Source organism: Myotis brandtii, unplaced genomic scaffold (assembly GCF_000412655.1).
Source record: "Myotis brandtii unplaced genomic scaffold, ASM41265v1 scaffold86, whole genome shotgun sequence".
Lineage (NCBI taxonomy): Eukaryota > Metazoa > Chordata > Mammalia > Chiroptera > Vespertilionidae > Myotis > Myotis brandtii.
In genome coordinates, this window is record NW_005371503.1 from 1,438,859 (window position 1) to 1,462,661 (window position 23,803).

The 23,803-nt window shown below is 41.3% G+C and overlaps 1 protein-coding gene across 6 annotated transcripts in view; it reads left to right on the forward strand.

The window, feature by feature from the left end:
- The window catches only part of RAB30 (RAB30, member RAS oncogene family), a 77,891-nt gene that overhangs the window by 17,147 nt on the left and 36,941 nt on the right, over nucleotides 1-23,803 (forward strand). The window contains exon 2 of one of the 6 annotated variants that reach the window (XM_005884824.2): nucleotides 9,561-9,645. The exons of 3 other annotated variants lie outside the window; for them this stretch is intronic. The gene's annotated coding sequence lies outside the window, so the exon portion shown is untranslated. Of the gene's footprint in view, nucleotides 1-9,560; nucleotides 9,646-20,754; nucleotides 20,772-22,306; nucleotides 22,325-23,803 lie in introns of those variants that run through there. 2 more of the 6 variants (XM_014532229.1, XM_014532228.1) reach the window with 2 other exon arrangements.

Below are 23,803 nucleotides of genomic sequence, written 5' to 3' on the forward strand. Positions count from 1 at the left end.
CTTCCTTCCTTCCTTCCTTCCTTCCTTCCTTCCTTCCTTCCTTCCTTTTTAGAATTTAGGAAGCATAAAGTAGACTAGTAAGAGGCCCAAGGGCCCAGAGTTATTTGATTTATATTTCATTCTTTTGTTTGTTTTTTGTCTGTCTTTTTGGTTGTTTTTGATGGTTATATTTCAACGAGGCAAGTGAAATGGTCAAGATATTGGATAACTGCCCCGCCGGTGTAGCTCAGTGGTTGAGCATTGAGCCAGGAACCTAGAAGCCACTGGCTTGATTCCCCGTCAGGGCACATGCCCAGTTGTAGGGTCAATCCCCTATGGGGGTTGTGCAGGAGGCAGCTGATAGATAATGTTCCTCTCTTATCATGGGTGTTTCTATCTCTCTAACCCTCTCCCTTCCACTCTCTCTAAAAAATCAATAGAACATATTTAAAAAAAGATATTGGATAATATATGTGATTCTTTCAATATTACTAAGGGCCAGTAGATTAATAATAATTAGAATGACTAAGTACAGTGGGGCCTTGACTTACGAGTTTAATTCGTTCCGTGACCGAGCTCGTAACTCAAATTACTCGTATGTCAAATCAATTTTCACCATTACAATGAATTGAATGCTGGGCTGATGTTGTGGCGTTCACTGTGACGTTCGCTGCGCCAACTAGCGGTGGGGTATCTGAAGCTGGCTTGTAACCCGAATTTTAGCTCACAACTCAAAGCAAAAAATCGGCCGAGAGATGGCTCGTATCTCGAAAAACTCATTAGTCGGGACACTCGTAAGTCAAGGCCCCACTGTATTAGAATTCCAATATTAGGGGATTGATTGAGGGGGAAAACTTAGGAGCTAACATTTATTGATACACAGCTACTGTGTATCGGGCACTGTGCTATGCCCCTTAGATTCATAATTTTGTTTTATCCTCCCCACAGTCCTATCAAATAAGCATTTTTATCCTTTACAGATATAGAAACTGAAGCTCAAAGAGGTTGTGACTTGCTTCAGGTCACAGCTGACTAGAGTCTGAGCAGTGGTTCAAGCACAGGTTGTTAAAATCAAAGCCTTTGCCCCTTACACTAACCCATGTTTCTTCAGGATCTTGGATTTCCTATTTCTGGAGCAACTTCACTGGTATATGGGACCTCCCTCTCATCCTTGGAGCCCAGGAAGTAACAGTAGTCAGGAGAGGCCAGCTCTTCACACTTTCCAACATGCTGAAAGACAGCTCCCGAATGTCCTGTGTCTTCCTTCTGAGTTGATAGATCACCAGCCTCCAGGGATAAATGCTCTTACTAAAATGTCAATTATTTCCCTTTCTTGCCTTTCTCAGGCAGTATATGAATATTTGCTTTTGACAAATTTGTCTCTTACAAGTGGCTCTTAAAAATCATCTGAGAGCCCTGGCCAGGTAGCTCAGTTGGTTAGAGTTGATATGCTAAGGTTGTGGGTTTGATCTCTCGTCAGGGCACATGCAAGAATCAACCAATGAATGCATAAATAAATGGAACAACAAATTGATGATTTCCTCTCCCTCTCTCTCTCTCTTTACAATCATTTAAAAAAATCATGTTAGAGAATGCTGATTGAGGCCAGCTCAGTCTATGTAGTTGATCCCCTCTCCCTTTCCAACAAAGGGTACCTTTAGCTCATTTGCCCTGTAGTCTATCTTTGGAGTCCTGAGAGACCTTGTTGTCTGGGTCTCAGAAGCCTCCAACTATGCGATTTTGAGAAAATCACATGGAGGTCTCAGCACTTCTAACCCATGCCTCAGGCTCCCTTCTCCTCGCTCAAGGCCTCCCTGTGGGCATAAGCTATGGTATCTTGTCAGGGAATATTTTCCCAGCTGGTTTTGGAGGCAGGCCAGGCATCTATCCCAGGCCCTTTAACCCTCTGGAAAGTTCCCACATATGACTACATGAAACAGAGCAAACTAACCTCTAACATGGGTTGAAGAATTATGGCACTGGGAAAAAATCTTGTCCAGCCAGGCCATTCCTCTGCCCTGGAAGTCCATAGTGAAATGGACAGAGGTTCTGGAATTCGGAGACTGGATCTCAAGTCTTGGCTCAAGTCACAAACCCTGGGGCCATGAGCACTTGACCTGTCTGAGCCTGTGTTCTTAGCTGTCAATGAAGGGCTGATGACAATCTCATCTTCACACTGTTGTTCTGAGAATCAAATAACTCAATGTATAGTATAAAAATGCTTTATAACAAGCCCGTAGAATATATCACAGATGTCAGTGCTTGCTGTTATAAAACAATTTTGGCTTAATGATAAACGTTTCTGGGAACTGAACAGGATGCATGCTCTGTCATCACTGGCCCCCCAGTTCCTGGCAGACCTTTTTAGTGCTCAAGGAGGCATTCATCACATCACTCTTCTGTTTATTTTGTAATCTTTTCATTTATGGTCTTATAAATGTTCCCAGAAGCTTTGCTAATTCTTGAATATTTATCTTTGAAAACCCTGGCCAGGGTTGTATACTTATACCCAGAGCTATTTAGCCCAGAGTAATTATTTGAATTCTTAGAGCTCTATGTCGATCCATTTCCCAATAAATCATGGGACAACAGAGCTGGCTGTGTATGATAAAGGAGGTTTATCTTGCTAGTTAGGATTCTGTATGTTTGAGGACTCCAGAGGGTATCTGATAGTAGGTAAACCCCGAGGGAGGGCTATTACAACTTGGTACATGCTTCTGGTAATAAAATGAGAAGGAAGAGAGAATATCACACTGTGAATGGTTCACGATTTTATTTTTTATTATTTTAAAATCTATTTTTATTGATTTCAGAGAGGAAGGGCGAGGGAGAGTGGGATAGAAACATTGATGATAAAAGAGAAGCATTGCTCGTCTGCCTCCCTCATGCCCCCTACTGGGAATTGAGCCCACAACCTAGGCATGTACCCTGACTGGGAATAGAACACGACCTCCTGGTTCATAGGTCAATGCTCAACCACAGAGCCACAACAGTTGGGCTAAGTGGCTCATGATTTTAGAGCTAGTAGTAACTCTTGAAACTGAAAAGAGTCTTTTGTGGATTGTCATCAGTTTGTTTGAATTATTACTCTGTTATGAGAAATTTTCTATACATTTGGGGATTGCTTTCTTCAATCTTCATGCCATTTCAAATGATTGCAGTTTATTCTTCTTGACTATGTTCCTCAAAACTCTTTTTTTAAAAATTATTTATTGATTTTAGAGAGGAAGGGAAAGAGAGAGAGGAGAGACAGAGAGAATCATTGATTTGTTGTTCCACTTATTTATACACTCATTGGTTGATTCTTGTATGTGCCCTGACCAGGGATCGAACCCACAACCTTGGGATATTGAGAGGATGTTCTAACCAGCCAAGCTCTCAGAGCTCTTTTATGTTGTAGATGCAAGATCCTAACTCAACCTGGCTTGGGCAAAGAAGGAATTTATGGGAAGAACACTAGGGTATTTCATGTAACCACGGAAGGATGGGTGCAGCTGGAATCAGGAGACATTAGAGACATAACAACCCTCAAATTTCGGTGCTTAACACAAAGTTTATTTCTTGTCTGAATAGCAGTTCAGCATGGTGTGTCCTGGTGAGGCTACCTTCTATGTTTCGGGAAGCCAGGATCCTTCCATCTTGTGGATCCCTTGGCCTCTAGGTGTCTCAAAGTTCTCTCCTTTTAACCTGCAGATGGAGAAGTCTGGAAGTGGCTTATATCACTTCTGTCCTTATTCCATCAATTACTACTCAGTACATGGCTCACATAATGGTAAGCAAGGCTGAGAAATATGTCCTGTTTGCCCAGAAAGAAAAAGAAGCAGGTTTGGTGAGCATTTAGCTAGTTTGAGCCACACAGGGACTCAAATGATGTCAGTATTCTGTTTCTTGCTTTTGCTCCTCTCATACACAGCAGGGAGCATAGCCAGGATTGTTACTGAGCTTTTTTTTTTTTTTTAAGAACCTCTGGCTTTTAAAGATATATTTATTTGTTTTTTAATTTCAATGAGAGAGAATCATTGATTGGCTGCCTCTTGCACGCCCCCTACTGGGGATCAAGCCCGCAATCTGGGCTTGTGCCCTGATCTGGAATTGAACCGTGACCTCCTCGTTCCTTGGTTGATGCACAACCACGGAGCCACACTGACCGGGCTTTTTTTCCCCTTCTTTGTTTTCTCAGTGCAGTTTTATAGTCATCTTTTTAACCCTTCTTTCCACAGCTACATCAACTGATTGTATTTCACCGAATCTAAGACATCATCATTTATAATGTGCATGACTATATTCTATGTATTACTGAGAAAGAAAGAAAAAACAAGGTTCCAAATAAACTAGGACACAATGCCAAGATGCCTTTCATTGTAAAGTGCATCCTAATTTTCAGGCTGTCAAAATATGAGGAAAAATGTTTTTAGAATGAATGAAAGATGATATTTATTACTTCAGAACCTATACTTTCATGCCTCAGTACTACTGCTCCTTTGTTTCTTTAGTCCATCCATTAGTTAAAAAGTATTTATAGGCCCTAGCCGGCTTGGCTCAGTGGATAGAGCATCAGTCTGCAGACTTAAGGGTCCCAGGTTCGATTCCGGCCAAGGGCACATACCTGGGTTGCGGGCTCAATCCCCAGTGGGGGGCATGCAGGAGGCAGCCCATCAATGATTCTCTCTCATCATTGATGCTTCTGTCTCTCACTCCTTCTCCCCTCCTCTCTGAAATCAATAAAGAAATATATATTTTTTAAAAAAGTATTTATAGGTCAGGTAACAATGAATAAGACAGATTCAGTTTCCACCCTCTTAATGTTTACCACCTCTCCCCCTTTTCCATCCTGATATTAAGTAGTATCTGCTGTGTGCTAGGCACTCTGTTAGGCACTGAGGGCTCAAGAAGAAATAAGATGAGGTCCTTGTCCTCAAGGGACCTACCGCCTGGGGTAGTAGAAGCTGTAGGGTATGGGGAGACAATCGTAGAAACAGATGTGTAAATAAAGGGTCACAGGTCCGGATATTAAAGTTCTTACAGGGTACATGGGGCCGTAAAGCAGAGGGAATGGTCAATTCTGCTTTGGAGAGTAAGAATGGTTGTACTGTGTTTACCAAGAGGATTGTACACTGTTAAAAGAATAAACAGTCTGTTTTGAGTATTAATATGCAGTTTTCCCATATATACATGATAATAAGTAGGCCAACGTGTTTTCCAACGCCTGTTTGAATCATCTCAAACATCCTATTAAACTTCACATTCGAATAGTCTGTGAAGCCCTTTATAGAGACAAAGTAAGTAGGTAGCAGTTTTATTTTGCAGTGGAGGCAGCCTGCATTTCTGTACATTAATCACCTAGGCTTCTTCCAGAGACACTTTTTCACCCACTGATGATTTTTCAGGCCCAAGTGGCTGCTCTGGATCACATGCTCCGCAGGAGAAGAGCAGGAGCCACCAAGAAGGGCTGATGCAGGCACTCAGGGCCGTGCTGGGCCCACGTGAAACAAGGTTTACAGTGGTGGGATTTGGAGAAAATGTGGGTGAGGCTGTTTGGAACAGGGATCAGAGAACAGCCATTGCTGGGCTTTTCCTTAGAGAATCCCAGAATCCAACACTATAACCCGAGTACTGGATCCTTCTCTTTCAAGCAAAGATTATCCTTATCTTTCAGCTAAGATTGAACCCACTTTTAAAAAATACGTTTTCATTGATTTTAGAGAGAGAAGATGGGAGAGGTAGCGAGAGAAAGAAACATAGATGTGAGAGAGAAACATTGATGAGTTGCCTCCTGTACCCACCACTATCGGGGACCGAACCTGCAACCTGGGCAGATGCCCCGACCAGGAACCCAACCTGTGACCTTTTGGTGCATGGGAGGATGCTAAACCAACTGAGCCACATCAGCCAGGACATAAACCCATTTTGATCCATTTAAAAAACTCATGAAAACAACAGGAAGACTGGGAAGTAAAGGGAATTTTTTGAAGTTTATACAGAGGACCGCAGAGGGCTAGTGTCTGTCTATGTCTTCTGACTCTTAAGAAAAGCTTATCTAGGAGGAGAGACCAAGATGGCGGCATAGGTAAAGTGTCTTCTGACTCTTAAGAAAAGCTTACCTAATGAGTCAGGAAGACAATCCAATCTTTTTTTTTTTTTCATTCTTTATTAGTTAAGGTATTACAAATGCGTCCTTATCCCCCCCATTACCCAAAAAAAAAAGCTTATCTAATGCGTCAGGAAGACAATCCAATCTTTTTTTTTTAATTCTTTATTAGTTAAGGTATTACAAATGTGTCCTTATCCCCCCCATTAACCCACCCCCCCCAACTCATGTTCTCATCCCCCTGTTGTCGACAATCCAATCTTTAACTATTATTCTCTCCTCTGGTTTATGAAGAGCCTGGAAATAACCACTGAGCATACAGGCTTTTATTCCTTAACCTTCCAGGTCAGTGTGTCTGGAGCATGGTGCATGGGGTTGGGGAGTGAAACGTGTGAATCTACTTCATTATTGGTCAAGGGGGGCCTTCAGGCCTCTGGTCAGTTGAGAGGAGAGAGAGCTCCAAGTAGCTGCTGCTTCTTCTTTGTTTTGTTTTTTAAATATATATATGATTTTTTTTTATTGATTTCACAGAAGAAGGAAAAGGGAGAGATTAAAACATCAATGATGGGAATCATTGATCGGCTGCCTCCTGCACGCCCCCTACTGGGGACTGAGCCTGCAACCCAGGCATGTGCCCTTGTCTGGAATCGAACCCAGGACCCTTCAGTCCCCAGGCTGACACTCTATCCACTAGCCAAACTGTCTAGGGCTCCAAGTAGCTTCTTTAGAGGAAAGTAAAGAGGATGGAATCTCTACATCCACTTTGCAGTTTCTAAGGACAGTCTGACACAGTACGAGGTTAGAGTACGCTCTACTTGTACTGGAGGTACTCAATGAGAGATGGCAGAAAAGCAGCCCTCGCCCCCTTCAGGAGAACGCTTTGTAGGCATACAGAAAGAGGAAGAGCAAAGGGCAGGGGGAAAAAGAGAACAAGAAGCTCATCTTTTGAAATCAGCAAAAGGTATATCCCCGGGAGTGATTTATGTGTGTACAGAGGAGGAACATTAAAAGAATAATTGTTGGCTGTTTATTTTAAAGTATGGGCAGTGAGAATGGAGGCAGGGAGCTTTATTTTCTATTTTACCTTGCTCCAACTTCCATTAGTGTTAATGGGGTCATATATTCTAGACTTTCCTTGGCCTGCTGCCCTGACATAACTGTTTGAATTCCTCGTTTTAGTATTATGTAGTCTTAACAACAAAGGGAAAGAGAAACAGAATGTTGTGTGCTAAATGATTCTATATGCCTTATTGTGGATGGAATTTATTCTCGTGGGTCCACGGCTATTAAGATGATCTGTTCAGATGACCTGTGTTTCTGATAGCTACTTCTAGATAGCTTTATAATTTGCCCAAGGGGTTTGTTCAGGGGATGGCTACATGTATTTTTTATTTGTTAAAACAAGGTAAGTCTTAATCCTGGTTATCTGAGCTCCAGGCTGGTACAGGGACTGCTCTCATCCAAAGGGCCAATCGAGCTGCGTGTTCCCCTTGTTGTGGGCAGTCGATTGTGGAGGTATTTTACTAGGCGGTCATTTGATATGCATCGGCCCTTTTGGTGGGAGACTTAGTTCTTAGGATTACTGCTGCGGAATCCATTTATTCAATTAAACAAATATCAGTTGAGTTCCTGCTTTGCCTCCAGTGTTTCTTCAGATGGGGGAATACTCTGTACAAGAAGCCGGAATTGGACTGTTCAAGGAAACCCAGCAGAATTAGAATGCTAAAATTCCCAGTTTGAAAGAAATTTAGAGATAATCTATGGGTCTGAGAATAAGTGTATTCATTTTAGGGGACCACAAACAGTTTCTGATGCATATTATTCTTTGTTTGCTTTTATAACCATTTGAAAATGCGAGCCACCTTGGCAGGGTGGCTCTGTTGGTTGGAGCATTGTCCCATACACCAAAAGGTTGCAGGTTCAATTCCCTGTCACGGCATATACTTACGTTTCGGGTTCTTTCCCTGGTGGAGCATGTACGGGAGGCAACTGATTGATTGATGTTTCTTCTCTCTCTCTCTCTCTCTCTCTCTCTCAAATCAATAAACATATCCTCTGGTGAGGATTTTAAAAAAGAGTGAAAACTATTCTAAACCAGGGGGAGGGGGCACATAAGGCTGGATTTGATCCATGAGCCATAGTTTCATACTTTGCCAGTCCCTGATCTAAATTCTCCTCCAGTTTTTTTTTTAATCAAAGGGGAAACTGAGAGCCAGAGGGTGAAATGATTACTCCCCTCATTGTCCACCCGCCCCCCACCACACAGCTAGTCTAGTTCCTGATATTGTTGGATTGGTGACCCTTTAGTAAGGATCCCCAAAGTGCCTAGTCATTTTGCAAACGGCTAGTTTTGGTACTGAGGGAAGTATGAATTTTAGTTAATTTTTAACTTATTGAATGCCTACCACATTCTAGGCACTGTGCCTGGGATTTAGGATGCAAACTTAGCATGACAAAGTCCCAGGCATCAGTCAGCTTAGTAACTGGTGCAGATAAGATGGCAGTGTGGAAAGCGCATATGGGGACAAGTGGTGGGTGCCGGGAGGCACAGGAAGTCACTCCGCCCTCAGTATGTAGATGCTTCTGTGGGTGAATGAATGAGTTCATTCATTCATTGCACCTCCCCCACTTGTGTTTTGGATGCACTGCCCAGCCTACAGGAAGGGGACAGGGTCTGGCTTCCTCCCCACTTGCTTGTTTTTCTCTTTGGAGACTCATACCTTGTATAATCCTATGTATGCAGGGGTGGGTTATGAGATTAAAAGAACAAAAGTGAAAAAAGATTCAGACCCCCACCAGAGAAAGATGGTTTATTTAGCAGTTGCTTTGACATACCAGTTTAAGCAGTGGCACTGAGACACATCTGAAATCATATAATATCAACCATGGAGCCTTTTACTATTCTAGAGTTGAAAGGACCTTAGAGATCACATAACTGTATACCCTTTCATTTTACATATAAAGAGCTTGAGGCTCAGAGATGTTAAATTTCTGGGTCACACAATTAATTCATAGAATGAATCTCAGGGTTGCAAAGGACTTTAAAAGATATCTAGTATATCCACCCAGATAATAATAAGGAATAATAATTATAGCTAATATTTATTGAAAGTTTATTGACATGTGTAGTAGTATGTATTATCTCATTTAATTCTGCCAGTAACCCAATGTAATAGGTACAATTACCATCCTTATTTTAAAACTGAGGAAACTAAGCTTGAATAGATTAAGTAAAATTTGCCCAACCGATGTTTGCACGATGAGTGAATTAATGAGTCAGGCAGTTGACACTTTTAGGGACAAGTGAATGGGAACTCAGTGGCTGAGCTAGAGCCATGCCCAGGTCTTCTGATGACTTATCCTGTCACCAGTTGTATGTGCTAATATGCAGATGTGGGCCAGGAAAGTGTATTGTTCTGCAGCTGTCTTTATGGTGTCACTGAACAGTTTTGAGAATTAATGTGCACAGTAGAATTCTCTTTGAACATCAAAGGTTCCTTGAAGATGTGACAGCCTGGTTGGTTTCTCTGAATCTGCTGAAGTTTGTAGAGGCAACTGGAAGATTCTCTCTGCATGAGGTACCTTCTTCTTCTTTTTTCTTTTTTTCACAAACATGTAATTTAAAGTTGTAGTTTCAAACTATAGTCTGAGGCATCCTGGGGTTTGTGGGCTAGAGAACTGAGGGATTCTGTAAGAAAGCGTGGGCATGGACTTGGCTTTGAGCCAAATAATGCCCAAAACAAATATCTTTGCTGCATTAATTCTTTTAGCTCTGACACATGAGAACAACCAACTCATTAGATGTACAGTAGCTTGTGATGTGTTCTTTCCTTATAAGTTGAATGTTTTTCTCACTGAACAGTGGTAATATTCGGGCTTGTTTGATTGGAAGTTTTTGAAGTCAAAGGCATTTTAACACATTTATAGAGCTTGTTCTAAAAAACAAACAAACAACCCACCAAAACCTCTCTATCTAGATTACTGCTTTTTATATAAAGAACAGCATGGGCATTGTTTGCCATTCATTGTAAGCAGAGTATCTCTATATGGCATAGAAAAACTGAGGTTCTTGGATTTCAGCTCAGAAAGCTTATATCCTTTGAACCTAGGCCCCTGGGTTGATTCATAACGTCAATACATAGCATTAATAATTGCTGCATATCACTTGGAGGAAAATCCACATTAAATAAAGGAGGCTTTCATTAGGTTGAGGAAAAACAGATTCAGGCTCTATTGGTAAAGATAAACCACCATTTATTTGTTTGAGGGCCTTTCAGGGGGAAGAGATGTAATACAAGATAATCTTCTCATTTGTAGGCGTATGAGAAATCCCTTAAAATAGAAACACATGAATATTTGTTTTCTAACGCAAAATATTTCAGAGACCTCCCCATGTGTCTTGCCAACGCTTTTTTCTTTTCAAGTTTCAGCCAACCACCACAAACGTTTTTTAATTATACCAGGGAGAAATCCTCACTTAGTGATTCCTTGCTATTAATACCTACTTAAAAATTTTTATTTATTTATTTTTTAATCCTCACCTGAGGATATTTTTTAAAATTGATTTTTAGGGGGGGGGGGAGAGAGAGAAACATTGATGTAGGATAGAAACATCGATCCATTGCCTCCTGTACAAGCCTCTATAGGGATCAAACCCAAAACCTAGGGGTGTTCCCTGACCAGGAATGGAACCCAAAACTTTTTGGTGTATGAAATGATGCTCCAGCAAACTGAGTCACCCAGCCAGGGCAATACCTACTTTTAAACATTTCTTATGTATTAATAAATCTTTCTTTTAACTCTACCAGGGTTTGCCCCTGATTTACTCCACCTCCGTCTTCAGCAGTAGTAGCCACTTTCAGTAAAAAAGGGGTAGGAGGTGGAGGACAGCACAAAAGAAGGAGAACGATCTGTTCATTATGTGCTGGCTGCTGTGTTACCAAATAAGCGTTCAGTGTCACCATGTTCTGGAGATAGGTACACATGTAGATTTCTAACTTTTCATTTTCAAAAATTTCAAATGAATAGATTAGTACAAAGAACACTCAAAAATTCTTAAATTTACTAATTCTTAACATTTTGTCACATGTGCTTTATTTTTATATATGCAGATTTGTTTTGGGGGGGCAGACGTCATGATACTTGATCTCTAAATATGTCAGTATTTATCTCCTGAGTATAAGGACATGTTTTTACATCACCACAACAGCTTTATCATGCCTGAGAAATTTAACATTGATTCCATAATACAGTCTATATTTAAATCTCATCTTTAATCAGTTAACATTTGCTGTATAACAAATCCACCATTTATTTGTTCTTCCAAAAAAATTTTTAATTGATTTCAGAGAGGAAAGCAGAGGGAGTTAGAAACATCAACGATGAGAGAGAGTCATTGATCAGCTGCCTCCTGCATGTCCCCTGCTGGGGATTGAGCCCCAAACCCAGGCATGTGCCCTGACTGGGGATCAAACCGTGACCTCCTGGTTCTTAGGTTGATGCTCAACCACTGAGCCACGCCAGCGAGGCGAAACCACCATTTATTAATTCTCATGATTCTGTGAGTCATATGGATAGTTCTAATTTGCATCAGGACCAGCTGATCTTGGCTGGGTCCCCTCAAAGTCTGCAGTCAACTGCTGGATCTATCAGAGGCTGGCTGGTCTAAGTTGATCTTAGTTTGGATGGCTTGTCTCTGCTCTAAAGGGTCTTCCATCCTCTAGCACAGTGGTTCTCAACCTTCCTAATGCGACCCTTTAATACAGTTCCTCATGTTGTGGTGACCACCAATTTCATTGTTACAAATTGAACATAATTAAAGCATAGTGATTAATCACAAAAGCAATATGTAATTATATATGCGCTTTCCAATGGTCTTAGGCCACCCCTGTGAAGTCTAGCAGAATAGCCTAGGCTTGGTCCCATGGCGAATAGCCAGATTCTAAGAGAGAGTGGAAGTGTGCAAAGCCTTTTGAGGCCTAGGCTTGGAGCTTGCACAGTATAACTTCTATTGCAGTCTTTTGGTCAAATCCAGTCAGAAGCTCCTCTTAATGAGAGGAGCTGAAAGTCATATTGCTCAGGGGCCTGGATACACGGGCATGAACAATTGCAGCATTTTTGCAAATCCCCATTGTTCAAAGAATATTAATGATGTTAGTTTAATAATGTTAACAGTGTAGTTGTTGGTTTGTTTTTAATCTAAGGTCTACTCAAAGATTGCACATTAAATTTAGTTGCTATGCATCTTTAGTCTCTTTTTTATAGTCTCTTTTAATTCATAGGTTTCCCTCTTTTTTGTATTTTATGACATTAATATTTTTAAGATTAAGATTCCAGGCCTGTTTTCTTAAAATATCTCACAACCTGAATTTGTCTAGTTATTTCTCCATGGTTATATGTAGGTTAAACATTTTTGGCAGGAATTCTAAATAGCTTCACAAGGAGAGGCATATATGTTAGTTTATTCCATTATTGGTGATGCTCACTTGGCTAAGGTGGGGTCTGCCAGGTTTCACAATCATAAAGGTGTCCCCTCCTGGAGATAGATTTGTATTAAGTCTGGACATTAAGTACTAAAGCTCTTCCAATCACATCAACATATATTGTTTAGATACCTACTGTATATGTAATCTTGAATTTATTACTATGGAAGATCTAAAAGAATGGTAAGGAATGTTGCCTGTCTAAAGAATATATAATTTTCTTGAGGTTGAGTTACTTTTAAAAAACTGTATGAAGAGTACAGGAGTGATGATTCTAAGTTAATAAAACTGTTTATTGAAATAGAATGAACATACAGAGAAGTGCATACATAAGCATATAGCTTGATGAAGTTTTCAAACTGAACACACCAGTGCACTAGCACCCAGATTAAGAAACAGAATGTAAGCACATCTCAATAAGCCTGATTTTTAACTGTATAAAATGTAGGTCCAAATGATGGCTGTTCTTTTCGATAGCAATTTATGAGTGGCCCAAGAAAATCAATATCCTTTTAAGTTCAAATGGTATTATCTAACAATCACTCTTTGTATTCATCAAGCTTGAATCAGAGTAACTTTCACTATGCCCATACATTAGTCTCTCCTTCTTCATTCTTGTCACAGTGCAGAAGGTGACCTCTCTTTTCCCAAGGGTAGCCTTTCCCTGTGTAGTCTGTCCTGCCCTTCACTTCCTTAGGTCTGGTCCTCCTAGTTCTTTCTTGTATCTTCATCTGTGTTCTGTCTTCAGCTTCTCTTCTTTTGGCTCCTGTTCCTCACCTTCTATACTTACCAGCATCCTTCTGCTTTTCCCTCTCCTTTAAAAAAAAATTTTTTTTTTTAAATTGATTTTAGAGAGGAAGGGAGAGGGAGAGAGAAACATCAATGATGAGAATCATTAATCGGCTGCCTCCTGCATGCCCCCTACTGGGGATCGAGCCTGCAACCCAGGCATGTGTCCTTGACCGGAATCGAACCTGGGACCCTTCAGTCCGCAGACCAACGCTCTATCCACTGAGCGAAACTGGCTAGAACTTCCCTCTCCTTTTTATCACCAAACTTTTAAAAAGACCACGTTCCCTTCCTCTTTAGTCCATTCATCCAAATGCCCTTGAAACTTGGTATCCTTTCCCACATTTCTAAGGAAGTCCACCAGTAACTCCTGGTTGTTAAGTCATACTTTGTTCTCTTAGATTCTGCCTCCTTTGGACGGCTTCTCATCTTTTCTTTGAGACCACTTCTTCCAGGCTTCCATTTATTGTGCGTTTTGTCTTCTTCCAATTGCTCTGAGTAGTCCTCTAACAGTTTGACTTCCCAAAGAAAGAACAACAGTTATTCCTGCTTCTTTTGGTCTGTATGAGAATGACATTTCTTAGGTCCTTCTTTTTTAAAAAAATATATTTTTATTGATTTCAGAGAGAAAGGGGGAGAGAGAGATAGAAACATCAATGATGAGAGAGAATCATTGATCTGCTACCTCCTGCACACCCCCCGCTGGGGATCGAGCCCACAACCCAGGCCTGCCCTGACCTGGAATTGAATCATGACCTCCTGGTTCATAGGTCAATGCTCAACAGTTGAGCCACGCCAGCCAGGCAGGACCTTCCTTTATGGACTATGGGTCATTATGTTGGCAATTTATCTGCAGTTTGAAGATTGTGGTTTTATGGCAAACTCTCAATTAAATTGATGTAAAATCTCTGCCTGGTAGGAACTCAATACAGGTTTGTTGGAATGATTTATTCATTCATTTATTCATTTATATGTTCAATAAATATTTACTAAATGTATAATCAGTGAATTAAATGGATTGTTAAATTTAAAAGTAGGTTACATCTTTTTCTCAAGTTATATAAATAGTATGGGTTTCTTTGTTTTTTTTCTTTCAACTTTTGTTGAAGTTTGTTATTTGCCTGTTGTTTTTTTAGTAATTTGAGCAATAAATAGCTATATGACTCTCGGATAAGTTACTTAACCTCTAGAAATAGTTCCCTAATTTTCAATGTTGGGATAGTAATAGTGCTTACCTTCTGGGGTTTTTTAAAGGATTAGATGACAAAATGCCCCTAGATCACATAGTACATGCAAGCATACAGTAATGGCTCAATAAATGCCATTTATCATTATTCTTATTATAATGTTTCAGACATTAGACTTTGGTCCTCACAGCAATTATCCTGGATTAGGCATTATTTTTCCCATTTTTCAAAGAAAGAAACTAAAACTCTAAGGATTTAAATAACTTGCCAGATATCTCAGAGCTGGTCTGGGCTGTCTGATTCCATAGTTTGTGCCTTTTACTTACACCAAAGCCTTTCAGCAAATGCGTAACACTAAGAAGTAAAGTAGAAGTCACTTTATATGGACTGAAATAAGCTAATATTGTTCTCAGTTGCCTTTTGAAAGGTAGGATTTACCAAGGAAGTTGTGGCAACTCCAGTTCTGAAAGTCAGATTAATAAAGATTTTATCTTAAAACCACAGAATTCTAGGGTTTAGAAGGATTTTAGGCTTAGGAGGATTTGTCCACCCAATTATTGAATTCTTTAACCGTGTAGCCAAGGGGTCATCTGGTTTATTCTTGAACACTTCCAATGACAGGAAAGTCATCAGCACCTGGGGAACCTCATTCCACTTCCCCAGCTCTGACCAGGAGACATCCCTTCCTTACATCAGCCCAACTCCTCTCCTGTGTCTGCCCTCATTCCTAACTCTGCCCCCTCCCTGCACTCCCTCTGCCACCAGAACTCTCTCTTTAAGGCACAAATCAGATTGTCACTCCCCTAATTAAAACACTTTTTTGATTTTCCATTGCCCTTATGACAAAATCCAAACTCTTTTCTGTGGTCAAGTAGGCCTGCCTCATCTCAAACATTCTTTTTCTCTGTTGCTCACTCAGCCTTGGTCCTGGTGGCCTGTACTCTGATGCGCCCAGCGTCTTCCTGCAGCTGGCCCTTGCACTGGCCCTTCTGCCTGTGTGCTGCTTTTCTGAGCTCTGCAAATGGCTGGCTCATTCTCATCTTTCAGATCTCAGCTCAGAGGCCACTTCCTCAGAGAGTCTTCTCCTGATCCCTTATCTGAGCCCCTAACCTCGTCATCCTGTACCCATTCTTCAGATCACCCTGCCTTCTTTCCTCATGAGAATGTAAGTTCTTGGTGACTGGACCTAGGATACAATGCTGGCAGTTGTATCCTCTACAGTAGCACAGTAGCTGTCCATAGAAGGTGCTCCATAAATGTCTGAGGAATAATGAATGGCCTCATGAGTGACTGAATGTGAGGTTGTGGAGTCATTAAAAATGGAGTTGAGTGTCATCCCAATATACCAAGTTTGTGGGTTTGATCACCAGTCAGGGCACCTCCAAAAGGCAACCAGTGAATGTATCAATACATGGAGTAACAAATTGGTTTCTCTCTCTCTCTCTTAATAGCATATTTGAACTTTGCCACTTTTGATGTGACTTTGGGCAAATTATGTTAACCTCTGGGCTTTTGTTGCTGCACCTGTATACTAGCAATCTTACCTACCTCACAGAATGTTATGAAGATTAAGTAAGATATCAGCTGTGAATGTACCTGTCACATTAGCTGGCACACATTAGATGTCCAGTCCACCTCAAAGCCTGGGGCTTTATTCTGAGCACGTGTACAAGAGTTCTGTGAAGTTTCAGCCTGATTAATGGAACTGTTTATATAGTGTTCCTTGTGTGTGACTCACAGTCAGGTGTAAGATGCCTGTGACTCCTCTGATGTAATGCTTGCCTGGCTGGGAAGACAGTTCTAACCCTGGATATCAGTTGTGCGGAGTGATGCTCAGTCTGATAACCCAGGGGTGCCAAGCCCAGAGCCTTCACTGGGCCACTGAATACAGCCCCCAAACTAAATGCTCAAATGTGACCTTGTTGTGGCTAATCTCTTGTCTAGATGGATTGGGATGCTCTGTCTAGACAGTTGTCTCCCTTGGGAAATCATAGTTGCCTAAGAGGAGGCACATGGTCTCCTGTTAAGAATACAAATAGCCTGTGAGTTGTTTTTCGCGGGGTGGAGGAGTGGAGGCTGCTGTGAGGTGTGTGGGTCTGTGGAGCAGAGCCTGCAGAAGGGAGCTGTCGGCTTCTGGACTCACAAGCATCTCAGGATCATGGTGGTAGCCTTCTCCTTCACACATGCAGTGTCAGCAGAGCCCAGAGATCATGGGAAAGGGGAACTGTCACTGTCAGCCTATCCCGAGCCAGGGTGTCTGTGCCGCCACTAAGGAACGCTTGGAGGAATTACAGGGTAACCCTGGCACATGGATTACCTGCTGGGAAGGGGGCAGAAGTTTCTATGCAACCTGCTGGCTTGGCATGATGGCCTCGGTGGTTCCCCTCTGTAGGCTCTTAGGGTGAGTGTTTTAACATGGGGGCTCTAAAATGAGATAGACCTGGGATCAAATGCTGGCAAAGTCATGACCTTGGCCAAATTATTTAACATCCAGCCTTAGTTTCCTCACTGAAATTGAAGAAAATAATAATAATAATAACTCCTAGCTTATATGGTTGCTGTGAGGATTAGATGATATTGTACATGCAAAAATCCTAGCTTAGTTACAGGCCCATAGTCCATGTTCAGTAAATGATGATTCTTTTTATCTGGTAGGACAGGTCAGGATTCTGCGTTTATTTCTGATGAGCCTCATGCACACTGAACTTTGAGTCTTGGTTCACCCCTGCCAGCTGTGTGCCTCGGACAAGTTATCTAACCTCTGAGTCAGTGTTCTTATCTGTTACATGCAGTTTATAATTTCCACCACAAGGTGAAGGTAAAATGAGATAAGAGCGCCTGACACATAGTAAGTGCTCAAAATATTCTTTTCCTTCACCTTTGGTTCTTGAGTATCTGAAGTACGGTCCCTTTAAGCTTGTTAAGATTCCTCACTAGCCTTGTATGCAGCTGTATTCAGACAGCTTTGGCAGAAGAAAGAGGCGCTTTTTAATTTTTTTATAAACGACTGTTTCATAATCTGTTGGCTCATCTGCTGCTGCCACACCCTGTGCCTCTTAGGTACCCTGCGTCCTATTGCATTTAGCATGTGCCTTGCCTCTCACCTAAATGACCCTGGAAAGTGGTTGCTGTGGAAGGTTGCTGAATGCTAAATGGATTTTTCTCCCTGCTTTTTGGAGCCATGCTGGCTCAGGGATTCTTAGCTGCAGGAGGAGGGGCTGGCAGTTGGACTGCAGTTGGACTTTGCGGCCTGGAGTTTTCTGGTTTTCATTAAAATTCTCTGGCTGTCTTTCGGGATTGCTCCATTGGCTATGACTGTGCGTTGGAGCTGGTTGTGCTGTTCTCTCAGCCTCACACACCCATCAAATCACAGTGGCCCTGAAGACGAGAGAAAGTTGAAGGTGGGGGAACAGGCTGATTAAAGGGTCTTGCTCAGCAGCCTTTGTGTAAGGGACCTCCATCTACAACAGCAGAGCTTGAATTTGGCAAAGTCTTAAATACAGATGGGGAGAAAGACATTGCCGAGCTGGGAACCCTTTTACAACTTACTCTTGATGACAGACTTGCTCTTGAGGCAGACAGGAGTTTCCTGGCAGCTGTCAGAGGGTCCTTGAATGTTAGTTACATTCATGAATGAGATCAGTCTGGTCTAATCATTTTTCTGAGGTGCTGATACCCTCATACGCCCAAGGAGATGGAAATTGGGTGGCAGTTCTCTGCGTTTGACAGAGTGAATTGAGTAAAGAGGATTTGGTGTTTAAATGTTAATTTCTTTCTTTCTTTTGCTTTAATTGTCTAAAGTTTTACATATGTCTCCCCCCCCCTCGATTGACCCCTCCCCCAGCCATTCCCACCTGGGCAAGAACCCACCGCCCCAGTGTCTGTGTCCATTGGTTATGCTAATATGCATGCATACAAGTCCTTTGGTTGCTCTCTAACTTCCCCTATCACCCCTGCCATTTGTCTCTGTATCTATTTTTGTTCATCAAATTATGTTGACCATTATATCCCACCTATGAGTGAGATCATGTGATATTTATCTTTCTCCAACTGGCTTATTTCGCTTAGCATAATGCTCTCCAGTTCCATCCCTGCTGTTGCAAATGGTAAAAGTTCCTTCTTTTTTATAGTGGCGTAGTATTCCATTGTGTAGATGTACCACAGTTTTTTAATCCACTCATCTGCTGATGGGCATTTAGGTTGTTTCCAAATCTTTTAGTAGCTGAAGAAATCTTACTTGAGATTGAAACTTTAATCTGAAAACCTAGGTTCAAATCATGACCCTGCTATTGGCATGCTTTGTGACCTTGGGCAAGTTACTTCTCTGGGTCTCAGCTTTCCAGTGGGGTTGTGAGGATAAAATGAGATAAATTATGTAAAGCTCTTGGCATATCATATGTTCTCAGTAAACGGTAGATGTTGATATAAATTGGACTAGATTTGACCTGCCATTCTATGTCCCAATTCTGCCATCTAGAACATTTGTCTGCATCCCTCCCAGCTTTGTGTCATTTAAGAATTTGAGGCAGATGTATTCCCTAGAGCAAGTTGAATCTTCTCTCTTTGGAAAAATACACCAAACACATTATTATGTTTCCCAGTGAAAGGCTTACAATGCCGGACATTTTATCTTTGAGTAACTTAGTAGGAAAAAAAAAAAAATGGACATTTCATCTTTGAGTAACTTAGTAGGAAAAAAAAAAGGATTTTTGACATCATTCTTGATGGACAGACAGGCTGTGAGAAAGCCATTGTAATTGATCTTGGGTACAAATGTCCCCTATAGATACTCCCGAGAGAGCATCGCTGAGGCTCCCAGTTGCCCGCAGAGTCAATTCCATTTCCAGTCTTTTCCCTTTCACTCTACTCTTCAAGCCCTGTGTTCTAGCCACAGCACACTGCTCACGTACAATAATTAATATAGAACACATACATACCAAAGAGTATTTTAAATACACATTTACAGTTCAAAGTAGAAGAATAGAATGAAACTTGTGTATCTACCATCCAGTTTATCAAGTTGAGTATTATTGGTACCTTAGAAGCTGCTTCTGTACTCTCTGCCGCCAGATCCTGTCCCCTTCCTTCCTCACCAGAGGCAGTGACTAGCTTGATTTTTGTGTTCATCATTCCTGTACTTTTCTTTATGGTTTAATCACCCATGTTTGTATTACTAAACTGTACATTGTTTAGTTTTTTAAACAAAGATGCAAGCATAATTCTAGCAAGCTTTATAAGAAAAGGATGATGTTGCCACTTTTAGATCCAAAAATAAGCTGAACTTACTCAGGGTCATAGTCTGGCTTTAGCTTCCCCGTGAGTTCCAAAGGTCCTAATGGGGAAGTCAATGGGCAAGATTGTGAGTGAATCCTAGGAAATATGGCACTAACCACAATTGGGGCATCTGATGGGGCGGTAGTGTGGGCCAGGCACTGGCCGTCTGGTAGGATATGATCACAGAGAGAGAATTGCTCTGTATTTTCTACTCCTAGTATCGCTATGGCCTATCTCTAGCTCTCTGTGGGATGAAGTGAATGCCATCAGCTAACCAGACAGACAGCAGGGAGGGGACAAGCAAGATACTTCATCAGCACATGGTCAAGGCAAATAGGAAAGAATCTGGACCAAGTTTATTTATCATAATTTGTCAGGTTCAAAAGAGAGTATGTAGTATACCACCTATGGAATATTCTTACGTAAAAGTTGACCCTTCCATCTGATCAAACCTCTAGAGCTGACTTTAATTTATTGGGAATACAGGGGAAAGGATGACAAGTTAAGTCGCACTCTAAGAAACCAAGCACATAAATTTAGTGTTGAACAACGGACTTGGCCTCTGCATGAAGTCAATGGCATGAAAAAAATAACGTGGTTTAGGAATGATAACCAAATGTGTTATATATATTTATAGTAGGGGACTTCAATACCCCACTGACATCACTGGATAAATCTTCTAGACAAAAAAATCAACAAGGAAACAGCAATCCTAAATGACACTCCAGAATAGATGGAACTAATTGACATCTTCAGAACATTCCACCCCAAAGCTACAGAATATACATTCTTCTCAAGTGCACATGGAACATTTTCAAATGTAATATATAAATCTTGTTTTTATTTGGATAGTCTGTGTGTTAGTTTGTTAGGTACCATAACAAAACATCACAGATTGGGTAGTTTAAACAAGGTAAGTTTATTTTCTTATAGTTCCGGAGGCTGGAAACCCAAGATGAAGGTGCTGTCAAGGTTGGTTTCCTCTGAGGCCTCTGTCCTGGGCTTTCAAATGACTGTCCTCTTCCCACCTCTGTACATGGTTATCCCTCTGTGCACGTGCAGACCTGGTGTGTGTGTGTGTCCTAATCTCCTCTTACAAGGACACCAGGGGGGTTGGATTAGGCCTTTAGAAGCCTTATCTTCAATTACAGGCCCATTTTGAGGTACTGGGGTTAGAGCTTCAACATAAAAATGTGTGTGTGTGTGTGTGTGTGTGTGTGTGTGTGTGTGTGTGTGTGTGTAGGACACAATTTAGCAGCCCATAACAGTCTACCTGTTAAAAGGTGTTTTTGAGATGTTGGGGAAATTTTATTATGGACTAATATCAAGGGATTATTGTTAATTTTCTAGGTATGATAGTAGTGTTGTGATGTTAGAAAATGGGTAATGTAGAGATGCGTTCAGGAGTACATAGGGTTGCAATATGATTGGAGTTTGTTTTAAAATATTTAAACAGAGAGAATAAAGGCTAGATCAAGTAAACAGGCCAAAATGTTCATCATTGTTGAATCTGGGTGATGGGTATTGAGGTTCTACTTTTGAGTATGTTTGAAAATTTTATAATCATACATTTTAAATATTTAGAATAAAGAGGGTTTAATGGCCATCTTCAGTGTGTCTCTCCCTGGAGTTATACTTCTCTGGGCTGGCTAGCTTCTTCATGTGGTAGTTATCTGGGGGTCCTCAGTTTCTTGTCTCTACTAGGTCCTCTGATTCTTGTTTACCACTTGGTGAAGGACATCCTCCAGCTTGTAGAATCTTCTCTTCGCAGTTTCTGCAAATTCACAGTCATTTCACATTGTGCACTGTGTGCTGGGCCCTTTCAACCTGGCAACCTGCACCCCTCAGTTCTTCACAGTTTGGTCGAATCATATTGATTCATCATGATTTTCCTTTCTTGTTTTCTGTTCTCTCTTGGGAATTTCTCTTATTCTGATATATATTGATTCATCATGATTTTCTTTTCTTTTCTGTTCTCTCTTGGGAATTTCTCTTATTCTGATAGGAAACACGCTGTACTGGTCCTCTAGAACAAGCATGTCAAACTCAAAGGCTAACACAGGCCAAATAAACAAGGCATGTGGCCCAAAGGCTGGGAGTTTGACATGCTTGCTCTACAATATTAACTTCTCTTTCCTGTTTTCAACTTCTCTCTCTTGTTTTCCTTATCTTTATCTTTTGACTACACTAGCAGATTTCCTCAACTTTATCTTTTAATCCCTTTATTGAGGTGTGGTTTTTTTTAATTTTTGCTATTGAGTTGTCATTTTCTAAGAGCTCTGTTTTTGTTTTGTTCTCTGTTTCCTTTTTATAGTATCCTATTTTCACTTCATGGAGGCAGTTTTATTTCCTTTTTGTGAGAATATTAATGGCATTCCCCCCCTCCCACATAATATCTGTTTCCTTCAAGTTGCTCTTTTTGTGTTTACTGTGGTCTGTGTCTTTATTAGAGACTTTCCCAAGATGTCACTCCGATTGCAGGAGGGGAGGGGGGAAATAAAAGCTGTCAAGATCTTGACATTGTGGTAAGTGAAAGAAGCCACTCATAAAAGACCCCACAGTGTATGATTTCATTTATGTGAAATGTCTAGAATAGGCAAATCTATACAGACAGAAAACAGATTAGCAGTTGCCTGGGGCTGGAGAGTAGCTGAAATGCAGAGTGACTGCTAATGGGTATAGGGTTTTCTTTGGGAGGCAGTGATGAAAATGTCCTAAAATTGATGGTGGTGATGGTTGTGCAACTCTATGAATATACTAAACACCGCTGAACTGTACACTTTAGAAGAGTGAATTGAGTATGTGAATTATATCTTAATAAACCATCCCAGTGGTGACGGTTGTACACTCTGTGAGTATACTAACTACCATTGAATTGTACACTTTAAGAAGGTGAATTGATTATGTGAGTTCTATCATAATAAAGTTGTCAAAAAAAAAAAACTGTCAGGAAATTGAGTATGGGATGGAGATGATTAACTCTGAGCCTCCCTATGGCATGATTGGGCTGGGCTGTTTTGGGGAGCCCCTGAGGCAGCATCTTCCGTTTCCCTAGGTTGTGTTTGCCCAGGAGGAGTCTTCCGCTCCTCGTTGCAGTGTGTGGCTCTACCCGACAGTGTCTGGTAGTCAGGAAGGTGTGTGGCACTCCACGTGTGTAGACACGTGCCCTTCGTTATGCTTCCCTTCAGACGTGCTGGGTACATCTGGACCAGAGATACTCTTACTTTTTATTATGGAAAATATCAAAGATTTACAGAAGCAGAGAGGCTAGTACAGTGAACCCCCATGTTCCCATCACCCACGTTCACCAGTGGTCACTTCATGGACATTTTTGTTTCATCTGTATCCCCCAACCCGTTTTCCCCGATGGTTGTAAAGCAAATACATTTCTGTTTTATGTTCTCCAGAGACTAAGCATCCAGAATTCTGCCAGTGGGGAGAGGATGTAGGGCAGTGATGGCGAACCTATGACACGCATGTCAGAGGTGACACGCGAACTCATTTTTTTGGTTGATTTTTCTTTGTTAAATGGCGTTTAAATATATAAAATAAATATAAAAAATATACATCTTTGTTTTACTATGGTTGCAAATATCAAAAAATTTCTATATGTGACACGGCACCAGAGTTAAGTTGGGGTTTTTCAAAATGCTGACACGCCGAGCCTCTGAATCATGAGCACACTGATGTAGGGACTGCTTTCCAGCGGCTTTCACTCTTGTCTTCGTCATTGTAGCATCCTATGCCCCTAGGTACACGGAACTGCCAGTCCAGGCCTGGAAGGATCCTGTGGTTTCAATTGGCTCAGTTCTCAGCTTTCCCTGCATCTGGTTTAGGGTTCAGATTTCTTGAATCTGCTAAGCCAGTCTCCTTTTCCCCTGTACTTGCACGGTTATGTTATTAAGAAGAAAACAACACTCCACCGACTTTCTGTGGGTTTCAGGAGCACGTGAAATTAGATGCAGCTGTTCTGTGTGCTGCAGGCTCAGGAAGACCCGCTGCTC